The 27213-nt window shown below is 51.0% G+C and overlaps 1 protein-coding gene across 7 annotated transcripts in view; it reads right to left on the reverse strand.

Annotated features, from left to right (window-relative positions):
• GATA4 (GATA binding protein 4) overlaps positions 1-26124 on the reverse strand; it is an 80717-nt gene extending 54593 nt beyond the window's left edge. For 4 of the 7 annotated variants that reach the window (XM_044766930.2, XM_070505084.1, XM_070505086.1 and 1 more), the window contains exons 1-2: positions 25990-26124; positions 116-3997 (exon numbers count right to left, since the gene is read on the reverse strand). The gene's annotated coding sequence lies outside the window, so the exon portion shown is untranslated. Of the gene's footprint in view, positions 1-115; positions 3998-25870; positions 25893-25989 lie in introns of those variants that run through there. The other 3 variants (XM_070505085.1, XM_044766927.2, XM_044766929.2) reach the window with 3 other exon arrangements.
• Positions 26125-27213: the final 1089 nt, after the last annotated feature.

Below are 27213 nucleotides of genomic sequence, written 5' to 3' on the forward strand. Positions count from 1 at the left end.
GGTCTCCATTCCACCTACCGGTTACCATTCTACTCCCAAGCAAACAAGCACGGAGGAGCTCTGGGTTTCGCGGGTGGCGGGAAAAAGCAAGGAAAGGAGAGAAAAAAAGCCGTACCTGCCGGGGCTGGAGCTTCCTGGACGGCCGGCGCGCGCTCCCCTGGGCGCCCCGGGAGCTTCGGCGGCGGCAGAGCCTCTCGCGGCCACTGTGCCGGCCGCCTCCAAGTCCCCCAGCTCGCAGCGCGGGTCCCTTCGTCCCTGTGCTCTTGCTCGCCGGCGCTGACTGGCCGGTGGGAGTCACGTGCAAGGGCGGGGGGCGGGGGTGCGCCGCAGCTGCTGCACCTCCGCTGGGCGCTGGGCTGCGGGGCTGTTCGAAAAACTCCCCCAGCAGGCAAAGTCCAAGCGCAGGAATCGCCTCGGAAAACGCCAAAAGTGCTATCGCCCTCGCGCCGGGCCTCACCCACCGCCGTGCCTGAGGTCGATTCGGTTTGCAATTTTGCCCAGGGTCTGCTTTTTAATGAGGCCCCTCTCTCCCACCTCCCACCTCCTTCCTCCTGCCCCCGCCTCCTGGTGTTCTGGGTCCTGCTGAGACCCCGGACTCGGTGGGAGAGGGGCGGGCCTAACAGGGGAAGGTGACCTCTTGGGCGAGACCCCTGATCGAGTTTGGGGCACTGGGTCACCAGGGGTGCCTGCTGGCTGCAGGTCTTTGGGCGGTAGCGGCTAGTGGGGAACCTCCTAGCCGCAGACTCCGGGTAGGTGGAAGACACCACTGGGACTGCCTCCCTCAAATCTGAACGCAGAGACCGAAGCCTTCCTTTCGTCTTCCCAGCAACCCCGGGAGTCCGCAAGGCGCCGGCTCCAGCCCTCAATTTTACGTGTTTATGCAAAACGTGCACCCCTTCCTGGCGGAGCTTTCCATCTCCTGCGGCCTCCTCCCTTCAGATCTTTCCGTTTTCTCTGCAGCCTGCAGAGCCACTCCACCAATCCAAGGGTCGTGGCTGGGGCTTGGGGAGCTCGGCAGTCCCGCGGAGCTTCCCCACCGGCCGAGAAGGCTCTTCCTGCGGCCTCAGCCCCCTCCCTAAAGAGGGGGCGGGGAGGGTGGCAGGCCTGGGTTTGGACTCGGCGTCAGTGGCTAGAGGCCCCAGCTCAGCGGGGCTGCGAGCCGGAGAGTCCCTCAGACAGGTCTAAAGGTTAATAGAGCAATCACAGGGCCCTATTACCGCGTAAAAATAACCCATCGATTACCGCAGCCTTCAGCTCCAGATAACAGCCGGCCGGTGGCTCTCACTCTTTCGGTTAAACTTTTTTTCCTCTAAGGCTGCTCTCTCCCTAGCGCAGGTTTCTCATACCAGATTAGAAGGGTCGAGAAGGGGCCTGGATACCACCCTGTCCGAAACCTGTGCTCCTCCAAAGGAAGGGCAACACCTGCTTCCGCAGTTGGTAATCTGTTGTGGATTCTCGGCCTGCGCGAGGGCAACCCGGGCGCTGAGGATGAGGCTAGGACTCAGGGCTGATTGGAAGGAAACCCCCCAAAGGGATCGCGGCCAACTCGTGGGGATTCTCAGGAAAATCCCAGAGGAAGGACTGAGCGCGGCTGCGCCGGGAATTCTCTTTCCCGAGCTAAAGGTGCGGAGGTGCAGAGGGGCCCCGCAGAGCAGAGAAGACTGAGGCGCCCCGCCGAGCGGCGGAAGGTCTGCGCCCGGCTGAGCGCACCCACGCCGCCTTCCAGGCTGCTGCTCGCCGGGGCCCCTTTGCGCCACGGAAGCTGAGGGCGGCTTGCTTAGGGTCCCTTCTCCAGCTTCCCCCAACTCCTCGCCAGCGCCTCTGCAGAATTTGGCGCTGCAGGTCGCAGGGCTGGGAACTTAAGACGGAGTGGGTCCTGGGGATTCTGGAGGCTGGAGCTGGGGAAACGCGGTTTAGCGAGGCCGCTCCGACCGGTGCACTTTCAGACGCAGCCGAGGAGACGGGTACGCCACCTCTGTGCTGTTTGAAACGGGTCCTCATCCCCGTTGGGGTGCAGTGAGAGAGGCATGAAGCCAAAAGCCTGCGTCAGGGGCCTACCAGGGCCTTTTGGAGAGTTGAAAGTCTGGACTTGGACGAGCCGGAAGCTGCCCCGGCCTCTCTCTTCTCCATAGCGATTTGTGGCTCAAGCGATGCCCGAGGTCTCATAGCTGCCTCTCGCGCGCGACACTCAGAGAGCGAAAAGGGCTGAGCCTGGTGACTGGGCAGTGGATTTTCTTAGCAACAAGCCAGGGGCTTGGGGCTTAGCCTCTGGTGGAGAGGCCATCTGAGCGTCCTTACCAAAGTCAAGGACACAGGCCGCTCCCTCGCGGGCTTCTCTCAGCAGTGCGGGGTGGGCCACGGGTGCCAGCGCGTGTGTGCTAAGGTTCGCATTAGCTGGGCGCCCTACGGCGAGCCTCGCCCCACTCCACCCCCCTCCCTCCGCCAGCCTCCTGGAACTTCGGTCTCCTCTTCCGTACAGTGGTGGGGGCAATAACAGGCCCTGCTCTCTGTGGCTGTTCTGAGACCTTTGATGGAAAAGCCAGCTTTTTCTAAGCGGTTGCTTGCGAGGAACCCCGGATTCACAGGCAGGCCGCTCCTGGCCAGGCCCCTGACAGACCCCCTCTACCCACGCCCTTCGCTGGTGCTCTCTTGGTGGGCTGAAGCCTGGGAGCCCGTGATAGATTCGTTGCTTCTAGAAAGGCGCCTGGGACCGAGAAATTTGTCTGTTCCTGTGGCTTTTTTCACTGGGCCCAGGGCCCCAACTTTCTCCCCAAAGGGCTCAGCTCAAGGACGGTCCAGAGGGTGGTTGGCGAGCATCCTGCTCTTTTGGGGTATTTCATTTTCCCTCGTTCCCTCCTTCCTTCGCTCGCCCCCTCTCTCCCTTGGGCAAGACAGGAGCCGCCTGGGCCGCCTGCGTTGCCAGGAGCCGGGGGCATTTCAAGGCCTCGCTGGCCCGCCGGCTGGAGGAGGTTTATCGGCTGCCTCTTGGTTCCCAGGCTTCTCCCTCGCTCAGGAGGCCTCTGGGAAGGGGTGGGGGGTGCTTTGAGGTTCGGACTCTTGGCTATTTTTAAGATGTCCCTGGGCTGGCCTGGGATGGTAGCCCAACCCCACTCACGTCCTTTTTCCGCTTTTCTTTCCCATCGTCTACAGGGAAAATTTAATACTGTGAAAGTCTTTGACCTCTTTTTACTAAGGGCCTGGGTCTAATGAAGAGTCAAGTCGTGAGGTTTTAGACAAGTAGGAATTATTTAGATGTACTGTACGTTTAAAAAAAAAATCTCTCCAGGATACAAGAATAAGTTGCATTTCCTTGCTCCATTAGGGCCTCTGGGACTTGAGCCGGTCCGTACCCTAATAGAGACGCAGTTGTAGGCTGGACGTGATGCACAGAGGAAAGCGAACTCTAGTTCCCCGAAAAAATAGTTAATAAACAGTGGACGATGTAGCTCACAGTGACACTAGCGAGGGTCTCCCTGCGCGGGGTTCCCCTGATTTCCTAGCGGGACCCGAGCGGGTGGCTTTAAGCGCAGCGCAATGCCGGGCGCCACGACCTCAATTTCCAGCTGATGAGCGGCTGGACACGCTGTGGAAATCAGCCTCCGCGGCCGCCGGCTATGCCCCCAAACCAACGACCTCTGAAAAAACACGGGACCCCCAAAGTCTTATAATCGAGAACAAGAAGCCCCCAGAGAGAGAGAACCAGACAAGGGACTACAGAAGTCTCCCCTGGTCCTGTGTAACGAATTCCTCAGCGCTGTAGACGCTTCTCTGCGGACTGGCGCTCAAGGGCTCCAGAATAGACATGCAAAGTCACCCGCGCCGAACGTAAGCCGGCTCCTGGCGCACACAGCCCTCGAATTCCCTCCCGCGCTGGGCCTGGGGCACGATTCCTCCTCCCTCTGCGACACTCGGTCCTCGCTCTCGTGGCCCGCACTGCCCCTGCGCAGACCCCCGCGGATGGAGCTCGGAGAAACAGGGTGGAGCAGGGCAGGTCCTGCTGATGGAAAAACGGAGAACGAATTCAGCTGCAAGGCTAAGTAAACCATCTTCCCCTCCTTGATGCTGGTACCTTGGACACTGAGAATTCTTTATGGGGGCGGCGGGGGGGGGGCATAGAGACCCCTGCCCCTCCCACTGGGAACCGAGCGCTGGACCCCAGGAAGCAGTCACCAGCCTCCTGCTGGCACGTCTTCGGAGAGAAGGCAGCAACGCTTTTTGATTGAATTGCTTTTAAAAACTGTTCGGTGTTGCAAAGCAAAACCACTCTCTCGCTCACAGACCTCTGCAAGCTCTCGCTGGTGCTTCCGGCCCCAGGCACCACAGTTTTTGGCAGACTCCCTCATATTTTATGGTCATTTCCAGATTACAGAACACCCTCGAATTCCATTTTTTCTCGAGGAAACAACAACATCGCCGCTCTCGAGGGAGGGAGAGAAGACGTTACCGCCCTCATACAAAGGGGAGCACCGGAGACCCAGAGAGGTGAAGACGCTCGGTGTTGCGCTCGGCAACAGGTCTCGTATCTAGATTCCTGAGACTTAGTTCTTTTTTCCATTCTATTTAATATCGAGTTTCTATAATGAAACACTTTTTTAAACTCTCGTTTTGCTTTTCAGATATTTCTAAATTCCCTTTAATGAGTACGCCTGACATTTAAAAATTAAAATCAATTTAAAATAAAACAGTTCGCGTCCCATCCTGTAAGACCCCGTGGGAAGGGAAAGAAAAGTGAAAAGGAGTCTGCACACTTTCATTAAGTTCGGGAAGGATGCCAGAAGCTTGCAGAACCGGGAGGGCGCTCCACAGGTCCCGGGGAGGCCGAGCCAGAACTGAAACCCGGCCCGGCGCCCGCAAGTCCGGGCACTGCCGCCAGCGGGTCGGCGAGCGCCCAGCGCCGGCTGCTGCGGCCACCCTGACGCCGCTGTGCTGCCCCTCTTCCCCGTCCTAGCCTGGATCCCTGTCCCCTTCCTCATCCAAGGACCTCAAGAAAATAGCAGCAAGCGGGAGCTTCCAGCACCCACTGCCCAGACTGTGCCACACCGGCTCCGGGCCTGCAGACTCTGAACTGTCCCCCAGGACGCTTCTCTTGAAGCTGTCACCTCTGGGTGGGCCCCAACTCTTTCAGTTGTGGGTCCTCTCTCCCTCCTCCCCTGTCAGGGACTTTTAAAGTTGCAGCCCTGGCGGTACCCAGAGCAGAGCAAGAGAATGATAAATATTTGGGGGATATATAAAATATTAATTTGCTTTATTCATGGGCTTTATGTTCCCGGAGTTATAAGTCCATTTGTCTGTGGTTGGTTACACACGCCCCCTCCCCACACACACCCCAGAGGGTAAGCTCTAGGAGGGTAGGGACCACAGCTGGCACATGGTAGATGCCCAATTAGTGTTTGTTGAATGACTAAAATTACAAGAGGGATTGCTAACAGCATCTCTCAGAGTTGCTGGGAGTTGGAGAATGGAACACTGGCACACAGTCAGTGTCCAAAGTCGCCACCATTTCTCACAATAGGATGCAAGTCAGACACAGAGAGTGGCGCAGTCTGGGTCACCAGGGAGCCGACAAAGCTCCTGCCCAAATCTAATCTGCCCCTAAGGGACCCTCAGAGTCCCTGGGGTCTGCAGGAAGAAGGGATTTCTGGGTGCATTGTCAGGATTTGGGGAGTGGAGTTCAGGTAGGGAAACTCAGTTAGGCGCTGAGGCTACAGCGACTGGCCTCCTCCTGACAAAGGACCCAGGTGCCCATCTCCCATGGCATGCAAGGCCCATATCCATAAATCCTGGAAAGACGGAGGGACACAGTCAGACACTAGGATGGAGAAGAAATGAGAGGGGATGGAGAGAGACAGTAACAAGAGAAACAGGTGAGATACAGAGGACAGAGAAAAGACGGGCAATGGTGAGTGAGAGGGCCTGAGGAAGCCGGAGAGGGACGAGATTCATGAGATTCATTCATTCTTTCATTCACTTATTCATTCCACATTTAATGAGCACCTTCTCTGTGCGAGGATATTTCGGGGTGCTGGGACTCAGCATGAAACAAAATACTGAAAAATTCTGTCTCTGGGAGCTTACTTTCTATAAGAAGAAGATGTGCAATAAATAAGTCAAATATAGGGAGTGTTACATGGTGAAGTATTATGGAAAAAACAGAGCAGGGAATGGACAGGCAGAGAGAGCAGAGAGGAAACGAGAGAGGAGTGAAGACAGGAAAGAGAAACAGACCCAGAGAAAGAGGGCGACACAGGAGTCAAGAGACCTGGCGACAGAAATACAGATTGAGACCCCTAGAGAAAGGAGAAAGCAAGGGAGAGAAATGGGAACGAAAGGGCCGGGACTGGATGGGGGAGAGGGGACCAGACAGCGACGAGGTCAATCCGGAGTCTAGGGCTCCCTCCGACCCCCGCCCCGCTCCTGGGGAGGGCAGTGGTGGTGATGGGGACACCAGCGGCTGGAGCGCTGCCAGTCGCCATGCCCCAACGCGCATATCGGGGGACTTGTGGGGCCACCAGAGACATGGTGTTCCCAGCGCCAGGTCGGGCCGTTTCCGCACAGGCCGCCCCCTCCCCCGCTGGCCCGGCACCCTTCCCCTGGCCACAGAGCCCGAGGTGACCCGGAGTTGGAGAAGACGCCCAGGCAGGCGCCGCGACCTGGCGCGGCGGAGCGAGAGACAGGAAAGTGTCAAGGAAGCGCGAAGCCCAAGTGCGAAAACAGCGGCTGGCGGGGGCGGGGGGCGGGGGGCGGGGGTGCCAGCGCTGGAGGCCTTGCGATCCTTCACGCTCGTGAAGATCCACTCCCGACGGACCTGGGCTTCCCTGTGATGGACACGAACGTCGCTTCACACGCCAACACCCCAGGTGCAGCAGGTGCCCACAGAGAGCGAGCTGCTCTCTCTCTAACACCCATTGTTGCCCGGAGGTATTTATTAATTGTTTGGGAATAACGTTTCTGGCAACAGCAGGAGGAAAGGGGCGGCATGGAGCTTCCAGTAGCTAGACCTACCTATTTCTGTCAAAAAGCTATTTACTGTATTCCCACCTGAGTGAAGAAGACTGGAAGATCCTTGGCAATCCATTTCTTTTGGCTGGTTTCAACTTTCCCCCGCATTCACCGTGTATCTGTGTGTTTGATTGAAAGACAAGCGTGCTCTACTTTTACGGTTAGCTGGTTTGCTTTCTTCCGCAGCCCCAGGCGCTTTTCAGCAGAGGTGCTAATAAACAGCAAATTGACAAAGGGCAAGGAACTAAAGGGAGAAAAACCTAGAAGCAAAGGGTCTCAGTGAAATGGAATAATCAGCACCTAGATAAAGGGGAGCTGGCAGGATTTCAATTATGGAGGTGCAGAGCTCACCCCAGGAGTCTCTGCTAACTTTATCCCATCCTCCCTCCCCCATCTCATACCACCTCCTCACAGGGGCTGGGTCCTTTCCCTGTGAGGGGAAGAATCCCCCCACCCCAAGTCTCTGGAGATGCCCAGTTCCAGTAGCCCACATGCCACTGGTCGGGGGTAGGGTAGGGATGAGGCGGAGGGCTCAGAGCATATGGTATAAGACACAGCCTCAGCAGTAAACAGTGATCAATTTCGCAGTCTCTGTGAGAAATTTGTCTTTACTCCACTTTGAAAGCCCTGAGTTTTCATCCTCTCTCTCTCTCTCTCCACACACACACCCCCTCCATATTTTGTCAGGAACAGTGACATCCTCACCCCAAACTCTTTGAACAAGGCTGCTCAGCAGATATATTATTTGATATATGCCTCAGGATAAGAAAAACTAAATGTAAGTTGTGTTTTAATCTATGAAAGAGAATTGCTGGTATCTTCCAAAACCTACAGTTTTATTCATAATCACTCCAAACTGGAAACCACACAAATGATCCTCAACCAGAGAACAGATGAACAGAGCTACATCTGTACAGCAGAATACTACTCAGCAACAAAAAAGAATGAACTGCAAACACACCCCACAACATGAATGAATCTCCAACGCACCAGGGCTGCATGAAGGAGGCCAGACTCCAAAGACTAAATGAATCCATTCATATGACATTCTTACAAAAGCAAAACCCCAGGGACAGAAAACAGATCAGCGGTTGCCAGGGGCAGGGGTTTGGGAGAGAGGTAACTGCAAAGGGGGAGGAGGACACGTGGGGGAGTGTTGGAACTGTTCTGTCGCTTCATTGTGGTGCTGGGTACCCCATTTGTGTGTTTGTGAAAACTCATAGAACCGTACACTAAAAAGGGTGAATTTATTGTATGTAAATTTCACCTCAATAAATCAGACTTTTTAAAAAGCAGGGGAAAAAGAGTATTGCTGGGGTAAGATGAGATTCTTCAGCCCCTGTTCTCTCTACACACGTCCCCAGTTTTTAGTGAAATTCCACTTCCTGGTACATGTTTGACTCCCACCTAAAACACTTCAGAAGAGTGATTTATATATGAAGGAAAGCCCTGCATCTCTTTTAAAAGGATCTGGTTTCCATGGTTGGTCCTCTCTCCTGCTCATCCTTCTGCATGGTCCGTAGGAAATGCCACAGCCATCTACCCTGGACACAGCTCCAGTGCCCATTGTGCACATGTTTGACACATATGCACTCATGTTTCACGGTGAGCTGCAGGGAGGGTGACATCTGAGCAAGGGTTATTCTGTTGTCTCATCCTGAGAGTCCTGGAGCCAGGTAGCAGAAGCTAGAAAATTGCTAAGTCACTTCCAACAACACTGCCACTCCCCAGGCAACCTGCTGGTGGAGAATGGAGAGGCCAGAGACCTGGTTGGCCAGAACCCAGTCAGTCAGGGGGTCTGAGCTTTGTCTAGCCAATCCTGTGAGGCAAGACTAAGCCAAGGCCTGGCCTTGAAGGAAGGAGTTTGCCCCTGAGAGCAGGACTGTATTTCCAAATGGGCAAAGGGGAAAAGCCTTTGGTGAAACATGGCCTTTCCTGTACCTGATCATTTTCAACCCTCACAACAGTTCTGCAGGATAAGTTGTTTTGACTCTGATTCTTACATCAGTTTTCATTACACTCAGCTGTGTTCATGATGTGCCCATGGATGGGCTACCATGTGGGCAGATGGGAACTGGAAGAAAGTGTGCCCTGTGCCAGATAAAGCTACACTTTGCATCTGTATTTACAGAAATCATAGTCTAGTGGACATCTCAGGGGAGCCTGAAAGCCGCTGACTTCCTGGGCCATAGGACGGCTTTGCTACCTTTCCTTCTCCATAAAAGTGGTGTGTGTGTGTTTCTACCCCTTCCCGGAGTTGTTGATAATATCATTGTTTTTAACTCCAGTCAAAGCACCCTGGTAATGGAGGAAAAATGAATGTTAAGGTTAACACACACCCATTGGTCACTGGCTTTAATCTCATCCTTTTCACTTGAATTAAAACAACAATAATACCAACACTAACAAAACCCCACAAAATATTGCCTTTCCCGCTAGAAACAAAGCAAACAGTTTGGCTTTGTCGATTTTCCTGTTCCTCTCATCCCCATCCTTGGAGAGGTTGCTAATTAAGGAGTGGAAGAACCAAAAGGTGGGAAAGAAACGAAAGAAGTGAAGAGGATGCAGGAATCCACAACTAGGAGAGCAAGGTGGCAGGCAACATCCTGGGAAAAAAAAGGAAGGGAATCCTGGGGGCCACGATGGATCTAACCTGGGATCTAACTGACCCCCTGGGAGGCCAATCAGGGGCAGCATTGTGGGCCACTGTCTCCCTCTTATGAAATGAGATTGGACACCAAGATCTGAGAGTTCTTTCAGCCTCAATGTCCTCTGAACTTGAATCACTTGAATTCCCTTACAAGCGCTGCAATTCGTATAGCAAACATTTATTGAACGCTTACTAGGTGCCAGGCACCATGAAACTTTGGAGCTCTAGAGATGAACACAAGTCTCTACCTTCAAACTGTTCAGATGGGTGAGGAGAGTCCTGCAAACAGGCAACAGGAGAAAGTGCGGCTACAGATAAGTGCATGAAGAGGCACAGTGTTAACTCCCTGGGGGAAAAGGGTAGGTGGGAGGAGGAAGGAAATGAATTCAAAGAACTGTATTATTTTTATGTGTAGGTGTCCCTGCCCCCCATACTTTTGCCTCATTTACTGCCCTTTGTCGGGATCTCAGTGCACACTCAAACATCCACGGAGGCGGTGGCCTGATTTGGGAGCGGGAATTGTGTGGACCTTGCAAAGTTCACGCATTGACAGTCACACCCAGAACCTACAACATGCACGGCTTCGCCCATTTCACACATTTGATGCCAAACACGCATATCAGTCATGGGTGCCGCAGAGTGCCAGTGTGGCCCAGCGCAAGGGCTGGGAGTCGGAGGTCAGCGATGTGGGCACTCAGTTTCCATCACCACCCAGCTGTGTGACCTCAGGCATGCCCAGCCCCCCACTCTGTCGCTCAGTTTCCTCATCTGCGAAACGTACGGGTTGTGTAAGATCACATCTAAGCTCCCTCACAGCTCTTTAAAAACCAGTGAACACACGCTTAAAAGACACTAGGATTAAGAGGTGGAATAAAGTCAAATATTTGTTGATTGATAGAAAAATGCTGCCTCCGAGCCACGCGGGTACGTTCCGGGCTTCCCTGAAGTCGGCCCGGCTCCCCAGGGAACAAGGGTCCCGCTCCGCGGAGGGGGCGGCCGGCTCCCGCGCGGGGTGCCCCGCGCCAGGCCCGCGCCGGCGGCGTGATGGATGGCCGCGGAGCCGGCGGCCTGTCAGCCCTTATTGATGAGGTGCGCGCTGACGGCCGCCGCGTAACCCGAGGCGGCAGGAGGCGAGCGCGGGGCGGCGGGCGGGCGCAGACTCGGCGGCGCTCGGGGTCAGCCCCCGGCCGGCCGCCCCCGCCCCTCCGGCGCGCCCGGCCCGGCTCCGCGGAGGGGGCGGCGGGCGCGGAAGCGCCTCCCGGGCCTGGCGCCCGCTGCGCGGTCCCGCTTCCTCCCCGCTTCCCGCCCCCGCGCGCCTGCGCCCCTTCCCTCGGGGCCTCGGCCGCGGCCTCCTCCGGGCGCCGGCACCTTCCCTGCGGAGGCCCCCTCCAGCTCGGCCTGGCCCTCCGCTTCACCCGGGTGGCCGTGGGGGGGGGGGCGCGGGGGGTGCGTGCAGGGCCCGAGGCGCTCCCCACGAGAGGGGAGACCCCGCCAAGTGAAGGGGCCGCGCCCTTCGAGGCGGGACTCCGCGGGCAGAAGGATCAAATGCAACCCAGTTTAGAGGGAGGAGAGTCAGTTTCAACACGCCGTAGGTGAGAGGAGAAAGATCAGGACGCCGGTGACCGTTCCCTTTGAATTTATTAGAATTCTTATATAGTGATAGATAAGAAGATGGGTAGATAAAAGTAAATACACTTACATGGAAAGACGGTAAGGTACCAGCGTGGTAGTTCCCCCACCCCCATTTTTATATGTTTCTGATTTTCTAATTGAGCAGATATTCTTTTATAATAGCCAAACACTTCACTTGCGCTGCTTGAAAATTTAGTTCAGCTCAGCCTCTCGCTCAGTTTCTCCCGGTGCCCCACCTTCCTCCATCTTGCTTTTGCGTCGTTTTTCTGCCCATCACCCTTTCAGAACGCGAGGAAAGGCTGCCGGGCAGGGATCTGAGCGCCTGACAGACTGCGGAACAAGGGCAGTTTCCTTAGTCCCTCTGCCTTTCTGGTGAGAAACCCCAAGGCTGCCTTCTCTGTTGGTGACACTAATGTGAGGATCACGAGCATATTACCTACAAAGCACTTTCAGTTAATGAGAATTCAAGGAGTAAGTCAACACTGAGACAACACGGAGCCCTAAGGGGCTCAGGTTTTTCCACACCTTGAGTCAAGGGCTAGCCCTGAGAGGTCAAGGGCCCTAATTCTACATTAGATGTGACCCAAGAACTGGAAAACAGGAAGTCTTTTTCTCTGAGGCACAGTGGAGAGAGTGGAGGGAGGGAGCCCAGGTTGCTGCCATCCAAGAGACTCACTGCAGGACGCAGCTGAGGCTAGGGACCGCAGGGTCTAGGCAGCAGGTGTGCGGTGGAAGCTCACTGATCTGGAAGTCAGGAGTCTCGAGTTCTAATCCTGACTGCCCCCAAAGGCAAATCACAACTTCTCTAAGCTTTGGTTTCCTGTCTGTAAGATGAAGAGACTGGACCCCTTCTTGCATCAACATTTTGTGACTTTAAGGCTCCCCAGATGGATATCACCAAATTGTGCCATTCTGTGCCTCAAACGGTTCTATATATCACGGGGCTCCTTCTTGGTCCTGCCCCGTGAAAGGGTGGGAACACCAGGCCTCTAAGTCTGAACCCAGGCTTCGCTGCAGATGAGTGTGCTCAGCGAGGAACGCAAAATGTGAGGCCCATCTGAATGTGTATGATAAAAGGCTTAGACTGCAGATGAAAACTTCAACCTATTTCCTAGGCAAACGTTTATCAAGTAACAGCTAACCCTGGGCACTTACTATATGCCAGGCTCGGAGCCAAGTATGTTGCATGGATTAATTATCTCATTTGTATACACAATTACTCTATTCCCCCCATTTTACAGATGAAGTAACTGAGGCACAAAGCTATTAAGTAACTTGCCCAGCTTCATAGGTGGCTGAGGCAAGATTTACAAGCAAGTAGGTTGATTCTTGAACCCAAATACTGCCACTATGAGCAAAGCATAGATACTGTGAGGGACATAAAATGGAAAAAGCTTTCTTCTCACATATCCTCCTTAAAATTTTTTTTAAACTTCCATTCCCAGAATCAATCCCTTTCCCCCTCTGTTTCCAAAGCCTTTAACATATTGTATTTCAGTTTAATCTATCCACATGTCTACCTGTCTACATACCCCTCTCTCCCAAATTTCAGTCTTCTTGAGGGCAGAAATCCCATGTGTGATATCTCTGTATTTTCCATAGTTTCTAACGTGTAATAGATGTTTTTAAAAGTTTGTAGAACTGAATTCAGAAAACTCGAATTTCCAACTTGTCCTTACACAGTGTAAGTTTCTGTCTTTTATGCCTGAAGATGTAGTATAGAGAGGTGGCTGAGACACGTGCCATGGTCCCTTCTGTGGTAGGCAAACACAGAGAAGCTCACATGCGGAAGATGCCACGTGACGCCTCACCAGCACCTTAGCCCCAGTGCACCCATTGGTGGGATGACCATGGCCCCAGATACCTTCAGCCCACTTATCGGTCACAGGACAGCATTTCTCTGATGCTAACACTGACGTGGAGCACAGGAGTTGCAAGAGACCTCAAGGATTCTGATCCAATCCACTCATTTAGTAGAGGAGGCAGTTAGGACCCAGGAAGGGCTACAGACTTATCCAGAGTCACATAACTATTTAATGGCAGCGCCAGGAGTAGGTAAGCTGGGAGCCTGGTCTTACCTTGCTCTTCCATTTCAACATGCTGGTGTAGGAACTGATCTCTCCCCTCTATAAATCTGAATCCCAAGGCCAAGCTTTCCTCACCCTGATGCAATCACTAGGGTAAGAAGATTAGCGATAAGGCAGCCTGGAGCCCTGGGGTAGTCTGGGAACCTGGTTAGCACTGCTCCCCCCCTACCCTTTGCAGGAAGGTGCAAACAGTGACCCTGGCTCAGCCCTGGATTGGGGGCAGGTGGGGGCAGGAGGATGTGGTGAAGGGTCTTAAGGAACCATAGATGTTCAAAACTATAGTCATTCCATGCCCCTCTTAGTGTGAGGATAGACCAAGCTAAAGGGCATTCGATACACAATACACTTGTAGACTGAATGACTTCCAGCTATCCAGTGGACTCGTAAACATCCCAGCCTTCCAAGTAAAGGAAATAAGGCAGCGAAGTGGGGGAGCAGCATAGTGGGCAGGGTTCCGGACTTGGTCTTGTTCTGACTCTCCTTGTTTCATAGGGTGATCCGAGGTCCCAGTTTATGCCTGCCATCCTGTGTAGTTATCGGTAGTACACACATTCACTCATAATTTCACATAAACTAAGTGATCACGCCCTGTCACACGAACTCTCTGAGCCTTCATTTACCCATCTACACAGGAAAGGATTTTGAGTAAACATCTTTCAAGTTCTCTTTTCACTGGAAAATGCTTCAATTTTATGAACGTAGGGCTCCAGGAGGAGCCTCACGGCTTCTTTTGTCTGGGCAGCTGAGAGCAAAGTCACTTATGGATTGGTGACTGCTCTGTGACTGACACCGAACTTTGGGCCTCAGGTTCACCATTGCCAAACTGGAATTAAAAATAATAGTAATAAAAGAAAGCAGCCCTTCTGAATAACACGTGAGAATTCATTAGAGCTCATCTCCCAAATAAGCAAGTCATCTGTTAATTTTATTTATTTTCAGCATATGGGACAAATATCGTCACCACTGTTGGCACCCTATCAGTCGCCTTCCATCTCTCCACCAGTTTGTTTGTATTTAACATCGAGTTAAATGGAGGAAACAGGATTTTAAGATTCGGTTCTTAATTGGGGCCATCAATTCGCTGTGTCGTTTTTTTTTTCTGCCTGTGACGTTTCCCAACCCTGTTCTCATGATAAAGAAATGTTGTTGGGGACAAGTTTGTGGCAAGGCCACCTCCTCAGTGTGCTCCTTGTTGTGGCTACCCCAGCAGCCACGCAGTCTCTCCTTTCCTCCTGTTCCCACACACACATGCCCTTTACACCCGCTGACTCTGCCAGGTTCAAGAGTGTGTGTTTGTGCGTGTGTGTGAGTGTGTGCTTTATTTTGTCACTTCATTAAGTTTAAAAGGTCCTGGATGGATGGAATAGTATTTAATAATTCTCTGTATCCCTCATGGCACCCTGCACACAGTAGGTGCTCATTTTATACTCAAAAGAATGAATTAATCATTGCATAAATATGAACAAGAGATGTGCCTATTTGTGAAATGCAGATAATTTCCCCACACTTATTTACTTGCTCACGTTTCAGGAGAGCTCAGGCACAGCTGCATTGTGAATGTGTGGCTTCGTAAACCACTCCATTTGTACCATTTTGATCTCACATGTGGGGGGGCTCTTAAACTGCTATTTGCTTCACTTTGTAACTTGCATCTTGCAGCGGCTGGATGATAAATGAGAGATGAATAATTCCTTATTGCTACTTATCTGCCGAATCTGTAAACTAGTGTCAGCATTTGCTCAGTTGGGTTTAAAGCTGTGCCTGGTATACTTATTAACCTGCTTAAAATAAGCCATAAAAATGGGCTTGGTAGGCAGTTGTTTTAACTAATTTTTTAAAATGACATTGGTCATTTTCCACTAACTCATGGGGTGACCTTTGGCAAATCACTTAACCTCCCTGGGCCTCACCTGCAAAATGAAAGGGGGGGGGGCCTAGATCAGCTTTAAGAGACTTACAGCTCTGTCATTCCTTGATTCCATGATTTTCAGATGAGTAAATTAAGGGATCTTAATAAGACCTATTAGAGCGATTACAAATCAGTTCATATGGGCTATCTCCTGAGTCCTCGGCATAGCCCTGAGGGTGGGGGAGTCAACACCTGGTAGTCAGAGCAGGGCATTTTGAGTTTTATTCTGTTACTTACTAGTGGTGTAATCTTTGGCAATACAGCATCTTTGAGTCCCAGTTTCCTCATCTATAAAATGGGCATAATACTCTAATAATACCCACACTGATTACCCCAGAGGGCAATGAGATGTGAGGATCAATGTGATATATATGTGAAAGCACTTTGATAAATGTTATTCATTGTCCCCAATTTACAGATGAGGGGATCAATTGAGGTACTGTTTGCTTAACTAGTTTGTAGCAGGGCCAAGGAAAGGATTGATTTCTCTCCTTCTATTTTGATTGCATGTGGAAATTATTTAAAAACTATATAAAGACTGAGCACTTTGGATACTTCTCTGGGGTCTAAGGTGGTCAAGAAAAACCTGTCCCTGATGAGACATTTCTGGGAATGCTAAATGGCATGGTGATAAGAAAACCAGTCAGCACCTTGCTTGCCCACAGACCTAGGAACTCCTACCTAGTAGAAAATAAAGCGTTTTTTGAAGGCATTGGAACTATGCACCCTTCCCAGCCCTGGTTCTCCTCACTTCTCAGATCTCTTGCTTTGGGCTGCATCCTGGCCATGTCAAGGGTACATAGGGTCTACCCAAGGCTTTGAGTTATTCCCTTCAGAGACATATGCAGAGAAACTAGTTTTTGCTGAGAATCTTTGCTGTAGAGAATCTAGTCAGCAAAAAACCCAGTGGGTGTCTGGAACGTGCCCTTGTGATAATCATTCTTCAAGACAGTACCTATCACCATGCCTATACATTGCAGGGGGCTGGCAAATGTGGTGTGAAGATAAATATGGTGCCCTGTTTGCCTTGCAGATGGAGAAGGGTGGAGATGAACTGACTCCAGTCTAGAAAAAACTGAAGTTCTGCAGTTCTGCCCAAATTCTATTCATACACCTTTAGCAACAACCAATCGACCAACTAAACAACAAAAAACCGAAGGCTGACCTCAAAGTAAGAAGAAAAGAAGTATAGAGCTTAGACAAAGAGGATAGGAATGCTATTTCAAGTCCATATCCTTAGTGCACTCAGACTACAGGGGTTTTTTTGATGTACAAACCCTTACTTTTTTTTTTTGATGAGGAAGATTGGCACTGAGCTAGCATCTGTTGCCAATCTTCCTCCTTTTTCTTGAGGAAAATTCAGACTACAGTTTTTTATTTACTAGTTAACAACGATGAACTGGGCTTTAGCTCAATATTACTTTTATCTTTCGTTGACCAGAATGTGTTACATTAAATTAAGAATCTCACTATGAGATCTTTTGAAGTTCCCGGAGTTTACAGTGGGATTTTTTTTCTGTTTCTTTTTGTTACCACTCTCCCTCCAACCCCACCCCACACTCTTATAAAGGCAGCCTTCATCTTTATAAACTGCTACTTATTATTCCTTTACAAATTACAACAATTTCAGTTTCAAAAGTGGCAGTGACATTCATTAGTATTTGTGTTGTAGTCCATTAGGTCTTCAGGTGCATTCTTAGTGGTTAACTTTCTTGCTTTCACAGAGGTCCTCCCTTCTGAACACCCTCTCCAGCTTTTTGGCCGCCACTGAAAATCTGTCTTCCCTCCCCTGCCCAAGTGCCCTCCTCTTCTCCTAGGCTGGGAATAATCAGCTTCTATCTGCAGCTGGGCTAGCACCTGGCCTTACATTCCACCACATCCTTCTGCCAGCAAAGGGAGTTTTGAGAAGAGAAAAAGTTACAAGAATTTAGACTATTGTTTTCAATTTCAGAAACACTCAAGGTTACAAGCGAAATTCTGGGACAATCTGGGTGGCTATGAAAACAGTTTCTAATGGGGGAGGGGTAGCCTGGTTGTGGAAAAATCACTCCCGCCGATTATAAATGTCTCCAGCCAGGAATCAAGAGTTCAGAACTGTTCTTTGAGTTTGAGTCCATTGAGTTTTGGGGACTTGAAAGCTGAATTCTCTAAAACAGATAAGCATTTGTCATAAGTACAATAGTCATGAACTCTTAGGAAGTGAAACCTATCCTGGATCTGATCAATCCTCCCCACCCTTCTCAAGATATTTCTTTTTCTACTTTCAGAGAAACAAGAACTCATTGTAGTTCATTTGGAAGATACAGAAAGCTATAACAAGGAAGACAAAATCTATCCTTAACCACACCACCCAGAGAGCACCCTTGAGACCATGAGTGTTCTCTCCTCTCTCTCTCTCCCCCAGTTTCACACTGCATGGAGTGTTTTGCAATCTACTTTAATATATTTAAATAACATATATTGTATAGTTTAAATAAATCTATTTAACATGTTTAAAATATGTTATAAGACATTTCCATATTATTAAATATTTATAGAAAATGTTTCGATGGCTATGTTGTGGATTTTGCATAGCTTATGTAAGTAAACTCTTACTGTTCAGAGTTTATTTCCTATTTTTCACTACAATAAATAAATATTTGATGTGTCCTTGTCAAGTCCACATAAATTTTGGTAAGTAAAGCATCTTGTAAATCTCTGATTATTTCCTTAGGGTAAATTTCGTTACAGGAAAAAGCGGGTCAAAGAAGATAAACACTGGTAGGCTTTTGGATACATATTGCCAAATTGCCTTCCAGAAAGCTGGCATCCAGTATTCCCACTACCATCAGAAGCACTCAATTTTGGGTAAGATGATTTGAAAATACATTTATCAATTTGTCAGGTAAATTTCCACTTATTATTAGACACATTTAATTTCTGAAGCATTTTGAAGCCACAGATTAAGAAACAAAGCCAAACAAAACCAAGGGGGACATTGATGCCCTGCCAAAGGAACCACACTAAGGAGATTATCTCAGGGACCGGGAGAGGTCCTGTCTGCCCTCTAAGGTTTGTGAGGATTTCAAAACATAAGAAACGAAGCACAGACAGGTTAAGTAATTTGCGTGAGATAAAACAGCCAGTAAGTAGTAGAGATGGGATTCAAACTACATTATTCTAACACTAGAGTGTAAACTCTTACACTGACCTAGGGACAACGTACACTCGGTTCTTCATCAGATCAAAAGTTTCCAGAACGTTCTCCGCGATGAGCTTGTTGTCCACAAGTTGCCTTTTGTAGCTTTTCAGCTTTTAACTGGCAAATGAGAATAATTTCAGATTGTTTCTGAGGGGAAATTTTATCTTTGCAAAGGGTGACATCCTCAACTATTGAAAGGCACATTCATACATCTTATTCCTGGAATATGCCAGAAATAGAAGTGAAATAACTTGCTGGAGGTCACCCAGTCTGTAGGCATTTGCCTTGGGACTCGAATCCAGGCTCTGGAGAGCGTTTGGTGACGCTTGTAGCGCTTTCTTTGACCTGGCAGCAAATATCCCTGAGGCAAGCGGCAAGAGAGGAAGGCCAGCTTGACTAAGGCCCACAGTGCCTTCAAGTTTCACGGGGTTAGTGTCCCAAAGCTGGGCATCTCCATCCCCAGGGGAAGGTTGAAGAGGAGGTGTCACAGCTGGGTTGGTGGTGCACCTTGGGGTTGCAGTGGCGTGAGGGGGTTAGCACGCTGAGCTCACGGGTGCGCAGGCCAGAGACTTCTTCCCCCAGGGAAAGACCTTCCAGTCCACGGAGCTGCTTTCCAGCGGGAAACCCACGCGGGAGGGCGTTCCGAGCAAGAGGAGGGTGGAGCCTGGGGCCTCATTGCGGGCCTTCTGGAAAGGGGATTCCTGCATTGAATGGAAGGCTGGACCAGATAACCTCTAGAGCCCTTCCAACTCCCAACGTCTCCATTTGTATGTCTTACGGAGAAGAAGTGGACTCAGGGGACTGGAACGGTTGATTGAGGGTCCCGCCCTAGTCGCCAGCCAGCGTAGTCCTCATCTTGGGCAAATAATTTAACCTGTCAGTACAAGGCACAATGCCTGGCGCGGCGTAAAGCTTTGTAAATGTTTGCTGAATGAATGAATGAAAGAATGGGTGCATGGATTTAAGTCCCGAGTCCCAATGGATACTGCTGAAAATTGGAACCTTGCAGCGCCCTTTGATTGGAGTGGTTTGAATGAGACAATGTAAAATATATTAAACGTCTTAAAAGAAAACGTGACCCCCCCCCCCTCCCCCGCCCCCCCCCCCCCCCCCCGCCAAGCCCAAAGGGATTCTAATTCGTCCTTACCCTGAGAATGGGTAGAATGGTAATTTACCAGCATCAGTCAGCATACTACCCAGTGGTGAGCTTTGAGTCCACAGAAAACTGTTTCATTAATCCCCCCGCCGCCAATAGGGCAGCTCCGCGCCTCCCAGGGCCGGGTGGGGCAGGCCAGGCCGCGTCCCTCCCTCCTCCCCCGCCCCGGATAAATGCCGAGGTCTAATGGATTGTTCATGCTGCTGTCCAGATTAGATAGCGAGCCCCTCCGTTATCGCGGCTGGAGCAAACCCGAGCGGCCACCAGGCTGAGAGCTTTCTAAGACAGCCCCGCGCGAAGCCTGGGAGGCTAAGGGCAGAGAGAGCAGAGAGACGCTGAGGCCCCAGGGCTGTTTCCACCTAGCGCCTCCTCGCCGAACTTGCCCTAAACGCTAAATCCTGCCCGCACTCCCGCAGCATTTAACGCAGCAGGTATCCCATGAGATCGCTAGCGACCATCCGCTGAATTCTAGCCTTCGAGAAGCTAGAACACTTTGCCGACCCCACCCCCTTAACTGGAGAGATGCTTTTGCACCAACAGGGGCTACTGACTGGTAGGGTCGCATCTTTCCTAATTTTTTGTTGTTCTTGAATCGTTGAGGAGGAAGCAAAACTGACTTTCTGACCTCCGCTATAAATTCCCCATGGTCAAGTTTTTACCTGTTAAAGATCTTGTTTCTTAAAGAAAATTTTCTTTGAAGTTTTCTCTAAGTTTCTTAAAGAAATAAACTTTTTTTTTTCTTATGAGCTATTTTATTTTGGTCTCCAGTCATTTTCTGAAAGCAAAAAGGATCTACTATCAGCATGTTATGGAAAATAAAATTTTCACGTATGCTCTAACAACAAATTCCACATAAAACAAATAAAAAACCCTCAACATCATTGTTTATCTACAAGGAGAGACTAATTGTTCTATCATTATTACGATAGAACTACTGTGATATAACAGAAAGCAAATAAAATCTTAGCTGGTGAACAACAAAAAGTTATCTATTTATACCATATCAATTTCCTGTTAAATCTTTGGAGTTAGTGAAAAGTCCTAATAAACGGTGTAGCAGGCCAAGTTACCTGGCTCAGTGTCACACGTTTCCCCAACATCAAAAACAAAAACCCTGCACCACGATTTTGAGTGAATCAATCTTGTCAGACATCCACCTAGCTGTTGGAAAGTGGTTTTGTAGTGCACTATTTATTTAGAGGTGGAAATTTAAGAAATGTCTTAAGGGCAAGCAAAACAGCTACTATGTGGTTTAATATTCAGAAATTAAAATAATTCGCCAACAAGAAGGCTTCTGATTCATTGAACAAGACATTTTATCGAGTAACTTCTGCGTGCAAGCAGTACATCCGAGTTAATAAAAACGAATCTATTATGAGGGGTACGGGTCTTGGGTTGGGATGGAAAAAGACTAAGCTAGACGCAGAGGGAATTCAAAGGTGGGGTGTGTGTCTGGGACCATCCCGGTCACTAAAATCAGCAGGGTCTGCAGCCGGCCAAGAACCGCGGCGAAATAGAAAGGCTCACAGGTAGAAAAGAAGAGCGAGTTACACAGATAAAGGACAGAGTAAGGGGAAAGGATTTTGATTGAGCAAGAAAAGGAAACTCTGGAGCTGAATTAGAAAGAGGGGAACGAGAAACGGAGAGAGAAAGAAAGATTAACAAGGGAAAGCAGAAAACAAGTTAGGACAATACTAAACGAATAAAGAAATCCCTGAGAACGGAGAGTGGATGAGGGAGTAACAACACGTCTCAGTAGCTAAAGAAAAAGCGGCAGCCATTCCAGCTCGCGCCCAGCGCCGACCCTGGTGACGGCCGCACCCGGCGCCTGGACAGTGGCCCCCTGCTGCGGGCATTTGCGCGGGGACAGCAGCTACTGCCCCCGGGTTTAGCGACATAGGGTGTTGAAAGGGTCCGCCAGGGGTTTTTTCTAAGACCAGGAGGAGGCGTACTGTGGAATTGTCGAGTTTGGGGCGCGGGCTGAGAAGTGATTAAAGACAGCGTCCTTCCCCAGAACCTCAGCGGGCCCAGGCCTCCGAATCCTGTTGCTGCTCCGCAAGTCCCAATTCCAGAAGCTGCGCGAAATCTCTGCCTCCAGCCTCCACGCCGGCAGGGGACCATGCCTGAAATACTAAGACTCTTCCAACGGGGCTGAGGGAAACTCCCCGAATCCAGTCTCCGTGACTGCTAAGCCCGCGACCCCGGGTTGCCATCTATGCCCCTCAATAATCCTCGAAACTCGATCCAAGAAAGGATTGATCCAGCGCCTTATGGACTGGGGTCGGGGGTTGGCTGTAACCCTAGGTGTCTCTCTGTACGGGGATATTGAGGTGCAGGACAGCCTAACTGGGAGGTGGGGGGGGGGCGGCGGTGGTGTGTGCGTATATGTAAGAATAACCGCTTTGATGAAACTCCTACGGTGATTCTTGGCCTATTTAGGGACCTCACGTAGGCGGTCGCGAATGGAAAGACGCCATGGGGGACCGTGCTTCGCTACGCGCCTCGCTGGCCTGACCATGGGGCAGCGGCGCTGGCGCGAGCAGGTCCAGAGTCCCCTCTGTGCCCGTGGTGAGGGGGTCGCAGACGGCGGGCGGAAGCTCTGCCTGTCTTCTCCTTGGCACCTCCGGCCGTCCGTGCATCCAGCATCCCGCGGGTTCTGAACTCCCCAAAGAGGTCCTCAGGGTAGAGGGCGACCCTGGAAGTGTTCTGAGTAGCGCCAGGCCCAGGCCTCAGTTCGGACTCTACTGCCTGCGGCCTGGGCTTTCTCGCCCACCAGCCCTGCGCTGTGGACGCTCAGCCCCGCCAGAATCCTGAGGCCGGAGACGCGACCCTGAAGACCGAGGGCGCAACACCGGTCCGAGGTGACCTGGCCCACATAGCGCCATATTGGTTAAAATGTCATCAAACTAATCCAGCCTTGGCCTTGCCAGCAATAGAAATGATGAGAGGGAGCTCCGTGGCCTCGTGGGCCGAGGGCGGGACGTGGCAAAGACCTCAAGAGGTCTGATTGTTTATTTGCAAGGATCCTCTGGTTCTACGGTTCGTTGTCGCGCCGGTTGGCGGGGGTCCTCCGAGCCTCCGGTTGCTGAAGGAGCCCTCTCCATCACCACCACCTCGTCCCCACCTGGCCACGCGGGCTTGGCACTGACAGCTCAGCCGCAGGGACCGGAGATTCAGACGTTCAAAGGCCCAAAGCACCCTATGGGAGAGCAGCGTTGTTTCAGGCTTCCACAGCCCAGTTTCCGCGCGCGCTGCATCCATCTCACTGGGGCTCTCTCCAGGGAAGCTCTCTGATGAGGAGTTGTTTAGCAACCGGTTTGAGCCCCTGTGCGGGAGCCCCGGCGATGTAACTTCGGGCAGAGTAACCTCTCTCAATGTTTCTTTCTTCTGGTTTCGCGAGGAGTAGGAGAAGCGACACCTCGATGTAACATGAATTTGTAAACTTCTAAGCGCCTTACAAAGGGATTAAAATTGGTCACTGATTATTACTACTGTTTTCCTCTTCCTAACTTTTCTTATTTTGGGACAATTCTCTGCCTCTTTGAGGGGTCCCTGAAGCTTGTCTCCATTCCCCTTCCTCCGTGCTTTAAAAAAATGTGACTTTCGTTCTCTTCTCCAAACTCTCGGCAGGGTTAGGACTGTTCGCCCAGGACCTGGCCCATTGAGCTCTCCCCGGGACACTTTTAAGGTTGCCGTTACTCCCGCCGGGCTGCCCGCGGGGACCCCACCCAGCCTGCCCGCTCCGGCTCCCTCTCCCGGGCTGCGCGCCCGGCTCCGCCGCCCAGAGCTCAGGCCCGCGCGCCCGAGGCCGGCGCCCGGATTTGGAACTCATCCGTCCTCGGTTCCTTTTCATGTCGCCGACAGCCTTAATACTGCTCTCTTCCCTTCCCGCCCCTGTCCTTTCCGACCCTCCGCCAGAGCTTGACGCCGCCTGGTTTATTGACCTTAGATGGGCCCCGGGGCTTTATCAGACCAGCGGGGGCATCCAGCGGCGCACGCCCCCTTCCCCACTGTGGCGCGGCGGGAACCCCTTTTAAGCTTTTCCAGCAAACTCTCCTTCCTGCCGCATCCCCGACTCCGCTCGGAGAATGGACAGAAAAATCGCCAGCATTCGCATGATTGTGGAGAAAACTCAGGCAAGGCCTTCAGGGCCACGGACATTTTCCTGGGCTACTCCTTTATCTAGATAATGCAGGTGAAAGTGCCTCCCTCCCCCCCAATTATTCGGATAATTGTCTCGAATCTCCACTTGGTGCTGTGTTTAGACAGTTGAAGATTGATCGCTTCAATTTCTTCAGTCTCTAGGCTGCCGCAGCCAATCCCCTCCTCTCTGTTGTCCCGGCCCTGAAACATCTCTGGACTTACACATGCAAACTATAGTTTTCCATCCTATAAATCACTTGGCAAATATAACAAGGCATTAGAAAGTCATTTGAAATGGATATTTCATAGGGCTTGAGAAATAGGGCAGGGATAAAGAGCAACTTATTAATGTTTCCTCGATACCAGCCACGGCAAAACCTCCTTGAAGAATTCCCCCCACCCCGCCAATTGAACTGGCCAAGGCAAAATCACTAGAGGCAAATTGTTTAGAGAAAGAGGAAACCTCTATGTTGCTCAAAATGAACTCTAATGAATTCTGGAAAAAGAAATTCAAAAAGTGGGACTTTCAAATATCCTTTTACTCTAGGCTGATTTATCCAAATCAGACTAGCAGAAACAAAACACTTATGCCACTTAGTACTAACAAATAAGCCAAACCAATTCTGTGATGATAAATCATGGGAATCTAGCAGGCTTTCACAGTAAGATTTTCCCTCAGTTCAGATCAGCACTTCCCGGATTTTGTCCTGCTGAAAACTTCTCAATTTCTCTTAACTTTGGAGAACATGCAGAGGAGTGAGAACCTCGGCACTGGGAGAAAATGAGGAGGGGTACGGGAACCAAAGTTAGGCAGGGGAAAGATAGGTAAAGCAGATTCTGTAAGGTTGGAGACAATTGTGAATTCACCCCGCTGGGAGCCGGCAGGGCTGCCGGAGAGGAAACTGACCAGAGGGAACAATTTTCCATTCTCTGCTTTGCAGAGCTAATATTTGTAGTAAGTGCACAGACACTGAGACTTTGCACTAAATCCCACCCAATTCCAGAAGGGCATGCACTTAGTCCTCCTGAGGCTACAAGAGTTAAAATGTGCCATTGTCTGTTTTCAACGTTTGAGCAAGCAGAGGACGCACATACAGCCCCGCTGGGTTCAGACTCTCCCAGCCGCGGTCGTTAAGCAATGCTTCCCTCTGAGCTCAGGGTCTCATCCTTCTCTACCCGTGTCTTCTCAAAGATGCCCCTCTGTCTTCACCTTTGTCTCTCCTTTTCTTCTGGACTCAGCCCTTCTCTCAGTTACAAATAAGATTCAAAGCTCATTTGCCCAAACTCTGGATTTATAGGAAGCAGAGGTAATTTTGACCTGTGTGTAAAAGCACACGCAACCAAGCTCTTCAAACACGCAGTGGGCTCGGGGAAGGAAGGCGCAGTTACTGTGGTACACCTGCGAGACCCACCCCCACCTCCCTTCCCGTCACACGTCTGTCTCCAGAAAAAATGAACCATTAAAGGCCACACCAAGCCTGGCTGACGCTTGGCCTGTGAATAGGCCAAGAAAAGTATCAGCTCCTGGCCGCCCTGAGGCCTATTCACCGACTCACCAGTGAACCCAACAGGAAACACCGGTGAGCCTTTCTGCCTCGAGAGCATACCAGGCAGGTCTGGCATGGGTCAGGAAGGGGGTCTCTCAAGCTTTCCAAGGGGGTTCTCAAGACAGAATGCCAGCAGCAGGCACCGGGGGAAAGCCATGCGATCTGAGTGTGTTGGAGGGAGCAGAGGCAAGAGGCCCAGGGGCACCTGGTCAGATGCGTTTGTTTTTTTGTGTGGTGTGTATTTATCTGTTTTTTCTTGAGAGGCTGACCATCCCCGTTGATGTCTGATTGTTGGAGTGGGAAGCTGAACCGGGAAATACAGAAGCTATAATGTCACCCAATTGTGAGAAAGAGAAACAGAGAGAAAATGAACCAGAGAGAGGAAGTGGGAAAGGAAGGCTTGCCTGTGTGGCTTGGCCTGGGAAGAATCTCATCCTTTCTTCCTGTTCCCAAAGGTCTGAGAGCCTCTTGCACATCCTCCGTCACACACTGGCTAGTGCTTTCCCTCCCCTCTCTCCCCACCTCCCTTCTCCCGCAGTCTGATATTCAGCGCGATCCCCACCGACCTTCTATGCCTCCAGCCCTGCGGCTCCTGGACCTCCCGGCCTTCCTCCTGGGCTCCCTCAGTGCATCTCCCTCTCTGCCCTCACAGAGGGGTCACCAGGAGGGCCAGGAGGGGACTCACCCACGGTGGGAGCGATGTCCCAGTGGCTCCTCACACCGGCGCCAGGCAAACTCTCAGGGACAGTCTTAGTTCCTCAGTCCCGGGGATTCCAGGCTGTTCTCAGCGGGTGGGAGGGAGGCTTGTGAGCTGCGTCTCCCAGCTCCCTCAGAGCTCCCAGCTTTCCCCTCGGAATTAGATAACAGGAAAAATAGATAAGAGAAGTGGTTCATTAATTCAGCAAGCCCTTTTTTTTGGTATGTGTACAAGTGGAAGGAAGCCCTGCTAGGGAATGCAACCCTGTTGGACATTTTTAAAAAAAATCAACATTCACAAGCTTCCAGAGATCCGTCTGAAAGGTCACTCAGAAGGGCCTGAGGTTGACAGGAAACAAACCTAAGGAGTCATTGCTCATGGGGAGAAACGCTGACTTCACGGCGTCTTTGCCCCAAGTCTCAGGCACTAGACCTGCCTTTCTGATGAGTGAGGATGCCTGCTCTGTGGTATTTGTTTAGGTTGTGCAAGTGTCCTCTGAGGGTAGAAATAATAGTAATGGCAGTACTACTCTTCCTAGTATGGCAATAAAAAATAACTGATTTTCAAGGCACTTGCTCGTGTAGCATTTTCTGGGCTTCTCACCAGAGGAGCAGCAGGCAGATTATATAATAATAAGATATAATGGAGACAATTGAGCTCAGAGAGGTTAGGAATGTGCCTGTGGTCCAGTCACACAGCAAGGAAGGGTTGGAGCCATGTTGGGTTCCAGATAAACTGATTCCTAATCCAGGAATAAAGAAATCAATGGATTCTTAGAATTGGAAGAGACCTCAAATTCCAATCTCCTGCCCGGAGCAGGAATCCCCTGCCAGGTGATTATCCATACCCTGTTTGAATACTCCCGGTGATAGGGAGCCCATCCTTCTACATGGCATGGATGTACAGCTCTACTGGCCGCCACGCTTCCCTGCCCCCCACATGACCCAGGGTTGCGGGGCCGTGCCAGGCACACAGAAAGAAACAGGGAGCGGCAGCTGTGGCATGATTTGAGGAGCCGGGAGAAGCAGATGACTCTTGACAGGCCTGCTGAGGAATTCTCTCTTCTCATGCCTAGCACTGTTAGGGTAAGTCTTGCCTGTGGAGTCAGCATCTCCCCAAGGCAGTTCTTAATAATAAGAATAAACACAATGCTTTGATGTTTTAACCTATCTCCCACTTCCCAGTCTACCGGAATCCTTACAACAGTCTCTG

This window comes from Equus asinus, chromosome 3 (genome assembly GCF_041296235.1).
Source record: "Equus asinus isolate D_3611 breed Donkey chromosome 3, EquAss-T2T_v2, whole genome shotgun sequence".
Taxonomy (NCBI): domain Eukaryota; kingdom Metazoa; phylum Chordata; class Mammalia; order Perissodactyla; family Equidae; genus Equus; species Equus asinus.